This window comes from Mustela erminea, chromosome 3 (genome assembly GCF_009829155.1).
Source record: "Mustela erminea isolate mMusErm1 chromosome 3, mMusErm1.Pri, whole genome shotgun sequence".
Lineage (NCBI taxonomy): Eukaryota > Metazoa > Chordata > Mammalia > Carnivora > Mustelidae > Mustela > Mustela erminea.
Window position 1 is genome coordinate 140,758,705 of NC_045616.1, and position 16,475 is coordinate 140,775,179.

Here is a 16,475-nt window from a genome sequence, read left to right on the forward strand (position 1 = left end):
GTCTTCTCCAGAAGTGTGGCAGCTTCCATGACATCCGGGGTTTTACCCTCACCCATCTGCATGTCTGCATGTTCTGGAAGAGGAGGAGCTGCTGTGCTGGTTTTGCATCTTTAAGAGGCGCTTGACAGCCTTGTGCTTCTCCCCCGACAACTCATGGGAGAAGTGGCGCTGGCTCCAGAGCTGCATCATGGAACTGGATGCCCAGAGAGAGGTGGGTGTAAAAGGCCCATAGATGCATGTTGACCAGGTGCTTAACTGAGGACCCCAAGGTGGTAGAAGAAGTCTGACAAAATCTGTGATTTATGGTAGATTGGAAATAAGGAGCTAAGCTTAAAAAGGGGGCGGGGAGAGGTTGTTGGCTGGTCTGCAGGTAGAGCGCGGCTGCAGAAATGGTTTGGAAGCTTGCAACAGAAAGGAGGTAGGAGAGTGGTTGGAGGCTGGAAGAAGGTCCATCCCTGGGTCAGTTCTGCCAAACACTGCTGAAGCAAGGACAGGCCCCGGGACCCTGAACACACAGACAGATTAACTTTTTACAGTATGTTGCTGCTAATGTATTCTCTTACAATTTTCTTAATAACATTCTATTTTCTGTAGCTTACTTTATCGTAGGGATACAACATATCATATGTGTACAAAATATGTTAGTGGACTGTTGATAAGGCCTCTGGTCAAACTAGGTCATTCGTAGTTAAGTTTTGGGGCAGTAAGAAGTTATCCGTAGCTTTTTGCAGAGGTCAGTGCCCCTAACCTCTGAACCCTGTTTAAGGGTCAACTATGATTGAGGACTTCCGGTGTTTGTAACTGCAGCGAACAGCACTGAGGGTGGGAGAGAAGTGAAGGATCAGACAGCCCTCCCTGCTTACAGGTGCTTGTGTTGCGTTCTTTCTGCCTATAACCTGCAACTAGATGGTAGGTACACATTCCAGGTGGAACTGAGGAGAGGCAATCAATAAGAAAACTGAATTTCACAATCTTGAACTCAATTATGGAAAGACCAATCACCTGGGATAAATGGTCACAGCCTTGAGCATCATTTTTCTTTAATTAAGTGACTCGTAGAAAAAACGAAACCTTCCACCTACCTTCTACTTCCCACCCCTCTTGTGATTTCAGACTCAGTTCATCACTAATAAGCCTGGTTAGCCTCTTGGGCTGTTTTTATTTGGCTAAATTTTCTAGATACTTGATTTCCTTATGAACAGACTATAATTAGAAGTATAAACTATCGGAGTAATATTAGTCTGTGGTGTATTTTATATGAATAGGTACATGGCAAAAAATTGCTTTACATCAAAATGAGCTTTCATTGTTTCTTTTTTTCTTTCTTTCTTTTTTTTTCTTTTCTTTTCTTTTTTTTTTTTTTTTTTTAGTGTGAATGAAGTATTAACATTCACCCTTAAGTACCAAGAATTAGTTTACTTATGAAAGGAATAAAGGGACTAGGGGTGTATGTGAATTGTTTCTGGAGAAGAAAGCTCTCTAGTGACTTTGTTAGTTCTATAAGTTATGTTCTAAAAATGATTGAGTAGATAATACTTCAATCCTCATTTTTTATAGGATTGTAAATAGAGTGTCAGATAAACTATGTGGACATTGTATTTATGCATCCATATGCATTTTATGGATCCAAACTTAGGTTGAAAGAAGCAGATAGAAGAGGTCACATTGTAAGTGTAACAAATAGGAAAAGTCACAAAATGCAGAACTAATTTGAAGAAAATAAATGATTGATAGTGCAATCATTGTGCAAATAGCTAAGGAGAAACTTGGGAAGCAAAGGGCATCAGGACAAAGGAAGGTATTAAATAAGAGTGGGAGTGGTGGGTTAGTGTCAGTATGGTAGACACTCCTATAGGAGAAATAAATGGTTGGAATACACAATTTCAATGAGGACCATAAAGTGTTCCCTGTGAATACATTTGTAACATGCATCCAGAATGGAAAATGAATATCATAGGAAATGTTTACTTTAACATTTTCTTGTAACATAGTTACAAAATAATGAAATCCTTTAAAGTTAGATATTTGGCTATTGCAAATAACTTGACCATTGACAGTATGTACCAGTTAGTTAACACTATGGATATTTACAGTTCCTCTAGTAGGTAGTACAGTAACACATAAAATCAAATCTCCAAGGGATGGATTCATAAGTTAAATTTGAATTACAACCTCAGATAGAAACAGACTTTTCTTTAGTTTAACCACAAGGTAACCAAACCAGCTGTAGTTTTCTGTTGGCCATCAATCTATTTAAAACTAGCTTTCTGGGGCACCTGAGTGGCTCAGTTGGTTGAGCATCTGCCTTTGGCTTAGGTCATGATCCCTGGGTCCTGGCATTGAGCCCCACATCAGGCTCCCTGCTCAGCTGGGAGCCTGCTTTTCCCTCTCCCTCCCATCTTGTGTCTCTTCCACTATCTTGGTCTCTCGCTCAAATAAATAAAATCTTTAAAAAAAAAAAAAAAAGCAGCTTCCCATCATAAGACCTGGTGTAACTAGAAAATCCTCCAAAGAGAATGAATCCAAAGAGAAACACAAACATATTTTAAAGCTTCTTCAGTGTCTTTGGCATATAATTTGCATAATAATGGCATCTGAAGTAAGTCAGCACATGTTTAGTAATAATGAAGTAAATTATGCATCAAGTACCCATATGTGGAACAGCAAAAATCAATAGGGTATCAAACTAATAGAGTCTACATAGATGCGTTTGCTGTTCTCTATATGTATAAGCCTTTGTCATCGTGGTTTGTTAATGGGAGGTATAAATGCCTTCATTAAAAGCCCTGAGTAATCTGCCTGTGATTTATGTTTGCTGTTCTGCTGTCTAGTTTAATGTAATGCTTCTGATGCTAATTGCAGCTTCGTGGCACTATTTGGCGATCAGAAGTTCTTGCTTTTTTGTCAAAATGCAGATCTGTTCCTCTTTGGATGCTCCAACCAGCTCATTCCACTCCCTCTGTGTATCAGAGGTCAGAGGGGGTGCCAGTGGCTGTGCAGTGGAGGTGAACATTTCTCTCAGAGCTTTGAAGTCCCTGAAAAGACTGTAGTTTAATATTTGTTGTATTTTATGTAGTTGGAGCAGAAAGGAAATACCACTAATGTACAAATAGTACACGTGAGGCACATTATCCAGGTTCACTCCCTTATGCCTCCACCACTCTGAGAACGGTATTGTCATTTTATAGGAACTAGAGTACGTACAATGGTAGAAAACAGTATGCTTCATACTTACCAATGGTATGAAGATAAATGAGAAACTACTTGCAAAATTCTTGGAAGAGTGACATTGGAAAAGACTTGATTAACAAAGATTTAAATAAGTTGTGTCTTATGTGAGAAACCATATTCTTTGCCTTACAGTAGGTGTCGTGGAAAATTATAAACAGGCCCTTTGAAATACAAGTTTTTTTTGTGCAATCAACATTCTAAAACATCCTGTAAGGTCACTAGCTCATCTATACTATTTGAGTTAAAGAGAAAGAGTTTTTGAGCTTCTGATGTCTTGCTACCTTGTTCCATTTGACAATGACTGAGTCACGTGCCTGCTTACTACTTGTTCCTCCCTCCACCTCTACCATCCCCGGAAGGAGACCACCCGATTATGTGGAAAAGCTGCCCTGTGTACTTTCCACTTGGGAAGAACTGCATAGAAACCATAGCTAGGCCATTAACCAGCAGAGCGTCTTCTGACAAATAACGTAGATTTTGGAACTTCTCCTTATCAACCGTGAAATGGCTATAAAATGTAATACACAGTTGTAAAGAAAAATGAATGAGATAATATGCCTAACATATCTTGGAAGCCAATAGGAATACTGTGGCTTAATATTGCCTCCCTTCCCCTTCTGTAAGCACATTAAACAAAATACTTTTATGTTTGAATTAAAAAAAAAAAAATATAGTGAATTCTTTTTTTTTTTTTTCAAAGATTATTTATTTATTTATTTGACAGAGATCACAGGTAGGCAGAGAGGCAGGCAGAGAGAGAGGAAGGGAAGCAGGCTCCCTGCTGAGCAGAGAGCCCAATGCGGGGCTTGATCCCAGGACCCTGGGATCACAACTCAAGCCAAAGGCAGAGGCTTTAATGCACTGAGCCTCCCAGGCTCCCCTGTCTGGTGAATTCTTATCTACATATCATCTGTCATCAATGTCTGACCACCAAATCCTCGACACTGGAAGATATCAGCTCTTACCCTGTGGGAGACAACTTACACATAACACACGTGATCCATACAGTGGGCAGTCTCAGCTGTAACTTTTCCTTTTCCTGGGAAATTCAAATGTCAGTGTTATTAAATCAAGCCAGTAAATACCAAAAGAATATTCTTATCCTGAAATAGTTAAATGCTCAATTTTTTTTTTTGTCAATTGATGTCTGCAGTACAGATGTGTTAACATGTATGATAGATAGCCTGATATTAAATTAACCTTGTCTTTATTGATCACTGAATCATTTCCATCACTTCCTATACCATAATTATGTTTTCACTTTCTGTTACAAAAGTTGATGGCAAAGGAAAGCAAAACATTAAATCATTTGTTTTTCATTATAGTTAATACTTTTAAAACTCTCATATCAAAGTTCAAATTGTTTTCTCTGGGTACTTAAGAATGGAAATATATTTAATAACTAATAGTTCATTAATCTCACTCAGTAATATTGAAATAACAAACTGACATTTTCTATTATAAATTATCCTCTGTTAAAAGCTGTTGTTTGATAATATATTTCCTTCTCCCTGTGAAACTAGCTATTTAACAGCCATTAGGTTTGTTTTTGTTTGTTTTCGGTGTGATTCCAAATGACTAACTTCAGGCATTTTAACTCCTCTGCTGATCTCAACCTCCTGAATTCAATCGTTGTAAACTTCCCCAAAATGTTAGGGTTGACACTGATCAGCATATCAACTCGAGAGTTAAATGTTTCTCCCTTCTTTCATCCAAGAGACATTTCTGGCTACATGAGATGTCCCTAATGAAACACTTATTACTTCTTCAAAGATCCATACTTATTTTCTAAGGCTTAATTATCTTTATCATTTACCCTAGGATTTTTAAAAATTCATTAAAAAAAAGTAATCCATGAAGGTCTGTAGCTAAGGAAGTATATCTGCACCACTGTTCATCCCAGAACAAGTCTGTTTTCTTTTCTTTTCTTTTTTTTTTTTTAAGATCTTATTTATTTGATAGAGAGATCACAAGTAGGCAGAGAGGCAGGCAGAGAGAGAAGAGGAAGCAGGCTCCCCACCGAGCAGAGAGCCTGACTTGGGACTCAATTCCAGGATCCTGGGATCATGACCTGAGCTGAAGGCAGAGTCTTAACCCACTGTACCACCCAGGTGCCCCATCTGTCTTTTCTAAAAGCATTTGATCTCACAACATAGAACTTTTTTGGTGAGGGTTTAGGTGAATATAACTGGCAATATGGCATCAAAGTGACATCAAATGGTACACTAGTTAGCAAGGAATAATAGCCTTGTTTTCTTGAGTTATTTTGTTCATTTTGTTTTGATTTCCTAGGAGACTGCATGTTACAAAGTATGCAAACTATGTGTTCTAGGTTTTAGAGAGAAATTACCCATAGCCCTTATAATTTGTTAACAAATTAGAAGATACTTCTTTCCCATTGTTTTATCTTGGACAAAAAAAATCCCCCAGAATTTTGTAACAAGTGTGCTCTTAATGTAACTGTAATATTTACCCTGATCTACACATAACCATGGGTTTTTCAAAGAAACATCGATTGGTATCTGTAAGGTGGCAGTCTCTGTTCTAAACACATGGGGTACTATTGCAAACAATAAGAGAGCTCCCTTCTCTCCCTGTGCAGCTTACTCCATAGGAGAAGACAAATTATTGAAATGGAAAAATAAACACATAATAATTTCAGACAGTGGCAAATGACATAAATACAATTAAACAGGTGATATGATAGAAATTGCAGGTGGATAGTTCCTTAGAGTGATCAGAGTGATCAAGAAAGTTTCTTTAAAGGAAGCATTATTGGAATTGAATCGTGAAAGAGGATGACACTAAGAATTTTGTGGAGAAGTCTTAGAAGAAACAGCAAGTGTAACACTCTTTTTAGAACAAATTTGGCGTGTTGAAGGGAAAAAAAAATTATCAGTGTATCTGGGGATTAAGATAGGCAGAGAGAGAGGAGGGAGGGAGACATTGGTGGAAAAGGCAAGTTCCATCACAAAGTTTTGAGGTCTGTTGAGAGCCTAATGGGAGGGGCAGCTGGATGGCGCAGTTGGTTGGAAAACAGACTCTTGGTTTTAGGTCGTGGTTTTATGGGTCATGGGATTGGGCCCCATGTGGGGCTCCCCACTCAGCAGAGAGTCTGTTTGGGGTATCTCTTCCTCGCCCCTACCCCTTACTCATGCATGCATTCTCTCTGTCTGTGTTATCTGTCATTGTCTCTCTTGCTCTAAAATGAGTAAAAAACCTTAAGGAAAAAAAAAAAAAAGCCAATGGGAAGCTATTGGGTGGGAATTGCAGGGAGCAATAATGTGATTAAAAATTTTTAAATCACTCTGACTGGTTAGTGGGAAAGAAATTTGGAGTGACAAGGCAAAAACAAGGAGAACATTGCAGTTGCGCAGATTGGAAATTATTAAAGGTATTGAAGAATGAATTCAATAAAGATGGGAAGACATCTGCAGGCAAACCTTCAGAGAAATGGTACGAAGAAGTATAACAGAGACTGAAAGGAAATGTAGGGTTAAGAAAGAAAAATCTACCTTTGTTTAAAATAACAAACACTAGAAGAGGTTATAGTTGTATGCCAATGTGTATTTTCCAGCTGGCAGAAATAAATTGATGTGGGAGAGAGAAGTGAAGACACGAAGTTGAGATTTACTCAACTCTAGTACAAATCCTTGTCTTGACAGGTGTGGGAACACTTCTTTCATTTTAAACAAGAGAGGAAAGAAACAGTGCGGGTGAATGAACACAGTTCATGGTGATTGTCGTTAATGGCACATGGAATGGTTGACATTTGGAGACAGGTTCCCGATCCAGTGTTGTACATGTCTACTGAAGGGAAAGACAGTCTCAACAAGTCACTTGCTATGCTATGTCCCTCTGCCAGGGATATCCTAACAGTAAAACAGAGTTGAAGTTTCCATAGCCAATCATTTGGAGACAGGCTGCTGCAGACGTACCAGATGATTTTGTCTTCAAGGGTTATTTTATAAATTCATTGCTGGCAGTATCTGAGTGATCTGGGATGCATTACTCTATCTTCTCAGCTAATCCGTGTCCTGTGGTTAGTATTCACCTAACTAGCTAAGCATGGCAAGTTAACAGTACAACTTTTAAGTATCCATTCTGAAATAAATAATAGAGAAAGGTAACAAGAAGGACAAATGCATATTTCTTCATGACTATCTTCTAAATCCACAATCAGGGCCAAAATCAATTTAACTGAGACACTATTAGCAGGAAATACGTATGAATAGTTGGGAGGGTTAGGCTTTCTTAATTACTCCAGCCTCTCCATTCTCTTACCCATGTTACAATTTACTGAAAGCCTATTAATTATAAGGCATCAGAAATTTCAGATTCTTCAGTTTGCTAGGGTTCATGATATTCTGATCATGCTCCTCAGCCAGAAGCTACTGGCAGAGAAGGCACTGAGCTGTGACAGAATGCCATCTATGAGCTTTCAGACTGGACAGATTTCCCTATTCATAATCTTACTCTAGACCCCATAAGCAAATAAGCCATTTTTTTTTTCTTTTTATTTTTTTTTATTTATTTGACAGAGATCACAAGCAGGCAGAGAGGCAGGCAGAGAGAGAGGAAGGAATGCAGGTTCCCCATTGAGCAGAGATCCTGATGTGGGGCTCGATGCCAGGACCCTGGGATCATGACCTGAGCTGAGGGCAGAGGCTTTAACCCACTGATCCCAGGACCCTGGGATCATGACCTGAGCTGAAGCAGAGGCTTTAACCCACTGAGCCACCTAGTTGCCCCTGCAAATCAGCCATTCTTTATGCTGACATTTCCAAACCCTATAACATCTGCCATGGAAAACACATGATCTGGATTAGGTACAGCCTCTAGAAGTAACCTTCATTTCCAAAAATGTTTTTGATTAGGTAAGCAAACCAGAAGACGGTGACTATACCAGATGAAGAAAGTGAAGTTGAGAAATTATAATCAGGATGATCGTTATAGTTGACCTTTGAACAACACAAGGTTAGGGACACCTACCCTGCACTCCCATGCAGTCAAATATGTATGAATGCCTCTTGATTCCTCAGAAATTTAACTGCTAGCAGTCTACTGTTGATAAGAAACCTTACTGATAATATAAATAGTTGATTAACACACATTTTTTGTTATATGTATTATAGACTGTATCCTTGCCATAAAGTAAAGAAAATGTTAAGAAAAATAGAAGGAAGAGAAAATACAGTCACAGTACAATACTGTATTTATTGAAGAAAAAAAAATCCATTTATGAGCAGATCTATGCTGTTTAAACTCATGTTGTCATGGGGCAGCTCTAATTCTAGTTTTCCTGGGATTGTATTGGTCTCTGTATGTTCTTACAGGATAGTTAATAATAACAGTTGGGCTTATATTCAAAAGAACCATATTTTAGGACACAGTACATAGTCTAAGTAGCTTTTCCCATTTCATATAGTTAATAGATGGCAGAATGGGCTTCAAGCTCAGATCTAGCATAAAAACCCTGTTCGTTGTTCTACAACTCAATAAATATGCATCCTAGCTCACTTTAATTTAACCTTGCCACAAATTCTGTAACTATAAGATAAAAGGGTTAAGATATATTAATTTCAATATCAATTTCTCTTTTAGACCATCACCATTTCTATATATTTGCCATATTAGCAAAATATAAATTGAACTAACTTCAGTCATTTTACTTATTGAGAATTTTTTCCTAGGAAAATTGATCTCTGATAGTTAATTTTTAAATGGATGATCTCTCAGTGGATACTTGTTTTATAGTTAGCTTTGAATTCATTGTCAGCACTGTAAGACTGAGTATGTAGCTATATGTTTCAGTTCAGATTTAATAGGAAAAAATAAAAAATATATTCACAATTTTATCAAATACTTATTATAGGCCAAACTGGTATTCTATTTTGGGGAACTAATGATTCCTAATTTGTCCCTAATAACTATCATCAATTTTCCATTTGTCTCTAAGGTAAATATTTGGGTGAGGCTTTATTTCTAAGGGTGTACAACTCACTTGTTAGCTTATCTAATTTATGAGCAAGAGCATAAATCTGTAGTCTTATGTGTCAAAATATGATTTTTGAATTCTACTTTTCAAATCATCAAAAGAACAAACAAATTCAAACTCAATATACGGAAGTAACTAGAACTTTTACAATAATGAATGATTGGGCTGAAGTTAGTATCACACCTCTTAAACACATAATTAAAGTGTGATATCTTATCTGACACAATTAGCTTTCTGCATTTCAGTTTATCCTAATTAACTTGGTTAAGTTTGACAGGTATCAGCATCTCTTGTCTTTGTGCCCTTGTTATATTCTGGCACATTAAATTTAGTCTTAAAACATAAAAAAATATGCCACCATGTCCTTGGTAAACTCAAGCCTCTCTGGAGCACTGAAATGACAGTCACAATCTCCTTCATTAAGAAGAAGAGACTTAGAGGATAAAAATATGGAAATTTAACCAATTTTTTATTGAATATTTTTGCATTAACAATCTATTCAGTAACTTCCAAGAAAATGTTTTCCTGATGTTTTCAGTATAATGATATAGTTTATCTTCATGATCATGTAAGATAAAAGGGAGAAAAAGTACAGTGACAAAACCCATTTCTGTGCATTTTTGGTGTGTGTAGAGAATGACTACAATAGCTTAAAATTGAAAAAAATTCTTCAGTTTTACTGTTTCATATGATTATGCTAAATTATTAAATTAAATTTTTTTTTTCAAATTTTAAGTACTTTTTATATGCAGTGAACAATTTTTTTGTCAGCGATAATGGAAATTATTCAAAGATACCACTAAGTAGAAGCACCTCTAAAAGTTGATCAAGCTCTATTATTATTTGTCTGAAAAATTTTCACACAATTTTAGTGAAAATTCTCATAAAGCATTGAGTCCCAGTAAGAATAACTGATGAGACCAATTGAAGCTCTTTATCAAGTGTGCTTGCCAATATGGTACCCTATATATTTTTTCTTTTCCTTTCTTCAATTAACTACATTTTTTGTGCATCCAATCAAAATCTAAACATTAAAAAAATATAATTTTCACAGTTTGGGGGCTTTTGCGAAGTGCCAGATTCCAGAACTCCTAAAATAATCTTGAGAAAGTAGTTTGCTACTTTTTAATTTTTGATGCTACCTCTGTGGGTGCTACATTTTCAGAATATCTACTAAATGAAAAAAAAAAAAAAAGAATATCTACTAAATGGATGAGGTCATGATCATCATCAGTGACTCCATCACTGATGAAATTAAGATGATAAAATTTTCTAAGGATTAGACTTGTGGTCTTCAAAATGTTCCCTGCTTATTAATTAAATTTAGAAACACAGCTGCTGTGGATCGGGGTACTTTTTACTTAATTTCTAGAGATTATGTTTGTTGACAACATTGATGTTTGAAACTTATAATAATTTTATTTATGGTTTAACTCATATGAGTAAAACTATTCACTCCTTGATCTAAATGTGACAGTGCTTAAGAAATGCATGTACTGGGAACCTGGGTGGTTCAGTGGGTTAAGTCTCTGCCTTCGGCTCAGGTCATGATCTCAGGGTCCTGGGATCGAGTCCCACATCGGGCTCTCTGCTCAGCAGGGAGCCTGCTTCCTCCTCTCTCTCTGCCTGCCTCTCTGCCTACTTGTGATTTCTCTCTGTCAAATAAATAAATAAAATCTTAAAAAAAAAAAAAGAAATGCATGTACTTCTTTTCAATTTAATTCTATTACCTTGCTCATGAAAATTTAATTTGGAAAAATTCCCAGTAAGTTTTTCTGTTTGGGAAGGAAAAAATAATGTATTGTCTTATGCAGATGTCTTATTTCAGAAATGACAAGTAAGTTTAGATAGCTGTTGAGCTATCTAATAACCTAGATGTTTTGAATTACCCTGACAAAAAATTTGTTGATTCATATAACTATAAAATATCTTGAATTCTAAATTTGTTATAAGAATATTAATGTATACTGCAGAGGATTAGCTTTACTTTCCAGAACATAAAATGATCATTTTTCTAGACATTGATCATTATTTTCAACTAAATATCTCCATTTAAAGATTTTATTTATTTTATTATGAGAGAAAAGAGAGCATGGGGAGGGACAGAGGGAGAGAAGGAGAATCTCAGGCAGAAGCTGCACCAAGCTAAGAGCCCAACATGGGGCTGGATCCCATAACCTTAAGATCTTGACCTGAGCCAAAAGTGACCATCTACTGAGCTACCCAGGTGCCCCCAAATAGCTACACTTAAATACTTAGTTCTGCTTAGTTTTTATTCCAAAAAGAATTTATTTTATGAGCCTAGCAAAATAAAAGGAAGTAAATTAAAACGGCAATTACAAATTCTGGCTCAGAACATGGACCAGTTGGGACTCATAGATTCCCAGTGGCATAGTCCCTTTGGAAAACAGATTGGAAGTTTCTTAAAAAGCTACCTTCATATTATCCAGCTATATCATTCACAGGTTATCTACCTAAAGAAGTGAAAGCTATTTTCATGTAAAAACCTGTGTATGACTGTTTATAGCTAATGTTAACCCTGAAGAGCCAAACTGAAGACAGTACAAACATCCTTCATCTGGTATGTGGATGAACTGTGGTATAAAGGTATAATCTTAGAGTGGACATACTACCCAATAATGAAGACAAAGGAGCTGCTGATAGCTGACAGTGTGTGAAGGCATGGATGAAACTCAAATGAAAAAAAACCTTACTCAGAAGCTTACATGCTCCGTAATTCCATTCATAGGACATTCTAGAAAAAGCAAATGTATATAGATAAGAAACTCATGAGTGGTGGCCTATGGGAAGATGTGGCAGAAGACAATGACTACAAAATGAGGGAATTTTTTGGGTAATGGATATCTTCTGTATCTTGGATATGATAATAATTTTATGGTTGCATATGATTTCAAAGCCTGAATCTGTACATCAAAGAAAGTGAATTTTACTACATATAAATTATAGATCAGAAAACTCTAATTATATATTCAAATTATATATCTTATATATATGACTAATTATATATCTTATATATATGTTTAATTATATATGATTTAATCATATATGTGATTTAATAATGAATTATCATCCTCCTTTAATTCCATATTATTTGTCTTATAGGAAAGGTTTCTATTGTTTTCAGAAAGTTGCCAAATAAATAACTATTTTGTAAGAATTACTGGTAATTATTTTGTAACAGTATCATTAAAAGATTATTTCAAATACTACCAAAGTTAACTTTTGAATGATTACAAGAAAAATGTTGGAAATAAGTGGCATATTTTATTACATTATATTAACAAAACAAGCAAATTTTCCCTATAGAACAAGAACAAGGGAAAATAACTTTCTTGTGTGGGAACAAGAATCTGCAATTTACTAACAATGCCAGTTACCATCGTAAAAGCTTGTTTTATTTTTAGATTATTATTTTAAAAATGAAGCATAAAGACATTTTCCTAAAAGGAAGACAAAAAATGGAAATTATGCTCACACTACTCAATGTCATTCATTTCATTAGACTTTGTTTTGTATTCATTAAAATAACTGACTTTTCCTAGACTTGGGTATATTATATGTGGCGGCTTTGTCTCTTTTTTAAATAGTTTTGTTTGAAGTGATTTCATTTCTGTGAAAGAAGGAGAAAGCAGAGATAATTACAGCAATATGCTTTACAAGCTCATGGGGTTTCAACTTTTCCATAGTTACTTCTTGAATTAGTTCTATTATAAAAATAAAACCCTTCACAGCTCATTGTCACTAGTGTTACAGCCTTAAAATGAATCACTTCTCATCTTGTCTTCTTAATATTTGACAAGGCGCAACTATTTTTTTTAAGCTTTTCAGATCAAACTTTAAAATATCCTCTTAAAAAAAGAAAAGAAACCTTTCTCAGAAGAAAGGTAAGAAACTGGACAAGTGAAAATGAATTGAATTACTAGCTTCATAAGAAAAATTTTGATGATTAATCAATTTATTTTTATGTCTGATTATCCTAGTTATCTCAATGAATCAAGCAGAATAATTCCTAATGAATAATCTATTACTTTTGAAAACTTATAAATTTTAAATTAACAAGTACATACTGGTTTTCAATATGGAGCATATCAGAATACCTAAAGTAGGAGAAATGTTTCCAGAGTTCAAAAGGTAATAGGTATAATATAATCATTATTTTATTATTAGATTGTGGGCTAAATATCACATCTTTTTAAAAGAAGAGTTGATTTTTTTTGCCTGGCTTGTTAATAACCACGTCTTTTCTCTCCTTTAAAACTTGAGAACTGGGGCGCCTGGGTGGCTCAGTGGGTTAAAGCCTCTGCCTTCAGGTCAGGTCATGATCTCAGAGTCCCGGGATCGAGCCCCACATCAGGCTCTCTGCTCTGCAGGGAACCTGCTTCCTCCTCTTTCTGCCTGCCTCTCTGCCTATTTGTGATCTCTGTCTGTCAAATGAATAAATAAAATCTTTAAAAAAAATAAAATAAATAAATAAAACTTGAGAACTGTTTTTAATTTAAAAAAAGGCATAATCAATAATTGCAGGTTATTTTCTCTCAAGGCCCAGGCAGAAGATAGGAGACAGAGGGATTACTTACTATGGGGATATCCACTTTGTCTTAGGGATACAAGTTTATTAAGGCATAACTGTTTTCATACCTGGATCTTACTGATGAGTAAAACTTTAATTTTTGATCCTTGATTCATATTTGTTATTTAAATTCTAAATCCTAGGAGTAGCTTAGTCCCCATTATGTAAGGAAACAGTTAAGATTCCAAGAGGAAAGTTTCTAAGGCCTAAATCAGCTTCATTTAGTTTTCAATTCTAATCCAGAAGATCTGATGGTCAAAAGTAGAACTTTAGGAAATATCTAAAATAACACTGAAAAGAGTGCAGATCTTAACATTGAGAGAACTGACTCCACAGTTCACTCAACAATAATGTAGACTTAGAGAAATTATTGAATTTTCGAGATCCTCAGTCTCTTCAGGTCAAAAACAGAAAACTAATGCCTATAATACAGCTCATGTTAAAAATGGAATGAGATATGGATTATAAAATGCCTGCTCAGCAGTGGCTGCTACATACATGCTCATTAGTCAGCCAACAAATATTAGTCTCACATTTATATTAAACCATGATTTCTCTCAATGACCCAGCATTCCTGAGAAGAATGTTCACTTACGTAATCATTTATGGTCCTGGCATTTCTCATGGCTTCTGCTTACTTAATATTGAGGACATCATTATCAGTCATTGATTATTTTTTATCAATGAATTTATGATCTTTTATTCTAGTAACATAATTATCATATAGATCAAAAAGATCTCATTGCTGGCAATATTTGTGTTTAAAGCAAATAATTTCTTTTTTTTTTTTTTTAAAGACTTTATTTATTTATTTGACAGAGAGGAAGAGATCACAGTAGTAGGCAGAGAGGCAGGCAGAGAGAGAGGGGGAAACAGGCTCCCTCCCTGAGCAGAGAGTCCGATGCGGGGCTGGATCCTAGGACTCTGATTTCATAACCTGACCCAAAGGCAGAGGCTTAACCCACTGAACCACCCAGGTGTCCCAAAGCAAATAATTTTGTTCATGATCTTGTCCATTTCAATCATATTTGAAATTTCTTTCCAGCAGCTCTAGTCAGTCAAATAATCTGTGAATCCCTTAATGATTCAGTGTACCTGATATCTAGCTGTTCAGACGCTCCAAGAGGTAACTGCGCCCAGAGTTCAGTCCTCTCCCCACAAGCAATTGACTGGTGTAGGATTTTGAAAATCTAGCTCCCCTCCCCGCCCCCGACTGGAGAACAGAATGAACTCTGCAGTGTTTTTCATGGTCCTCATCCCCCAGTGAAGCCAGCACGTCACCTGACTGGACTGGCTGCTTCTCCCTTCTTCACCTGCTTTCCTCCAGTCCTTTACCAGATTTTTCTTGGCTTGTCTTAGGAAGTCCCTTCTATTGGAAGACTTGTCTCAGATTCTGCTCCAGGGAAACTTAGCCACTATTCGTGGTGTTAAAATACTATGGTCTAACACATGTTTATAGAGAAATGTTCTTTCTAAATTATAAACCACAGGGGCTCCTGGGTGGCTCAGTGGGTTAAAGCCTCTGCCTTCGGCGCAGGTTGTGATCCCAGGGTCTAGGACTGAGACCCACATGGGGTTCTCTGCTCAGCGGGGAGCCTGCTTCCCCCTCTCTCTCTGCCTGCCTCTCTGCCTACTAGTGATCTCTGTCTGTCAAATAAATAAATAAAATCTTAAAAAAATTATAAGCCATAACCAAACCATTCTAAGATAGATCTTTCTGCAAAGTCTTAGTGACTCCACATCTATCTACCAAAAAATGTGAGCGGAGTATTTTTTAAAGATTTTTTTTTTAATTTGAGAGAGAGAGAGAGAGAGAGAATGAGAAGGAGCAGGGGTGGGGAGGGAGGAGGAGAGGGAGAGGGAGACGGAGACTCCGTGCTGAGCAGGACCCTGAGATCATGACCTGAGCCAAAGGCAGATGCTTAACCACTTAAGGCTCCTAGCTACCCCTGAGCAGGATATTTATAAAAATTGTTTATAAATGTGTTCTTAGTATAGATAATGTAATTTTACTTCACAAAGAAATATCTCATTATTAGCCACTGGCAAAGGCAACACAAACTACATATATCTCACAATTACACATTTATACGACTAATTTAACCTGGACTAAAAGTTCCTGAAGGCCTTATTTATATTTATTTACTTACTGTCTTTACAAATCTGTAGGTCCACCTTCTTTTTTTTTTAATTCTTTCCTGTTACAGTTTTTTGCCTGTATGGTATAAATATTCATTGTATGTGCACTAGATCAAAAACAGTAACATAAGGATTTGTGTGAGTAGGTTCATTCACAAATATAAGAATATTTTCTTTTTAATAAAAGAAATTTTGAATATTAAAATGTAAACAAATTTATCCATACAAATTTTAAATTACTTTCTGCATTTTCATATTTCATAAACTATTTCTATATAATGGAACAAAAAACATAAACTGTTAAATGTTCAAAACAAAACTCCTGTTTCACGGAAATTCTATCATTTTTCATATGTCTTTCAGTACACAATTCAAAAAGAATAAATTGAAATATATCTGAACATATATTGGTGCATATCTCATATAGCACCTTAGTAAACCTGTTGCTTAAAGCTCAGAATTCTATGGATGCCTTATTAATTTTTTCTATTTTAATAATAAATCCAATATTTTATC

The 16,475-nt window shown here is 35.9% G+C and overlaps 1 long non-coding RNA gene across 1 annotated transcript in view; it reads left to right on the top strand.

The window, feature by feature from the left end:
* The first annotated feature begins 817 nt into the window (after positions 1 to 817).
* LOC116587029 overlaps positions 818 to 16,475 on the top strand; it is an 85,381-nt gene continuing 69,723 nt past the window's right edge. The window contains exon 1 of the long non-coding RNA XR_004284268.1: positions 818 to 909. This is a non-coding gene — a long non-coding RNA (uncharacterized LOC116587029). The remainder of the gene's footprint in view (positions 910 to 16,475) is intronic.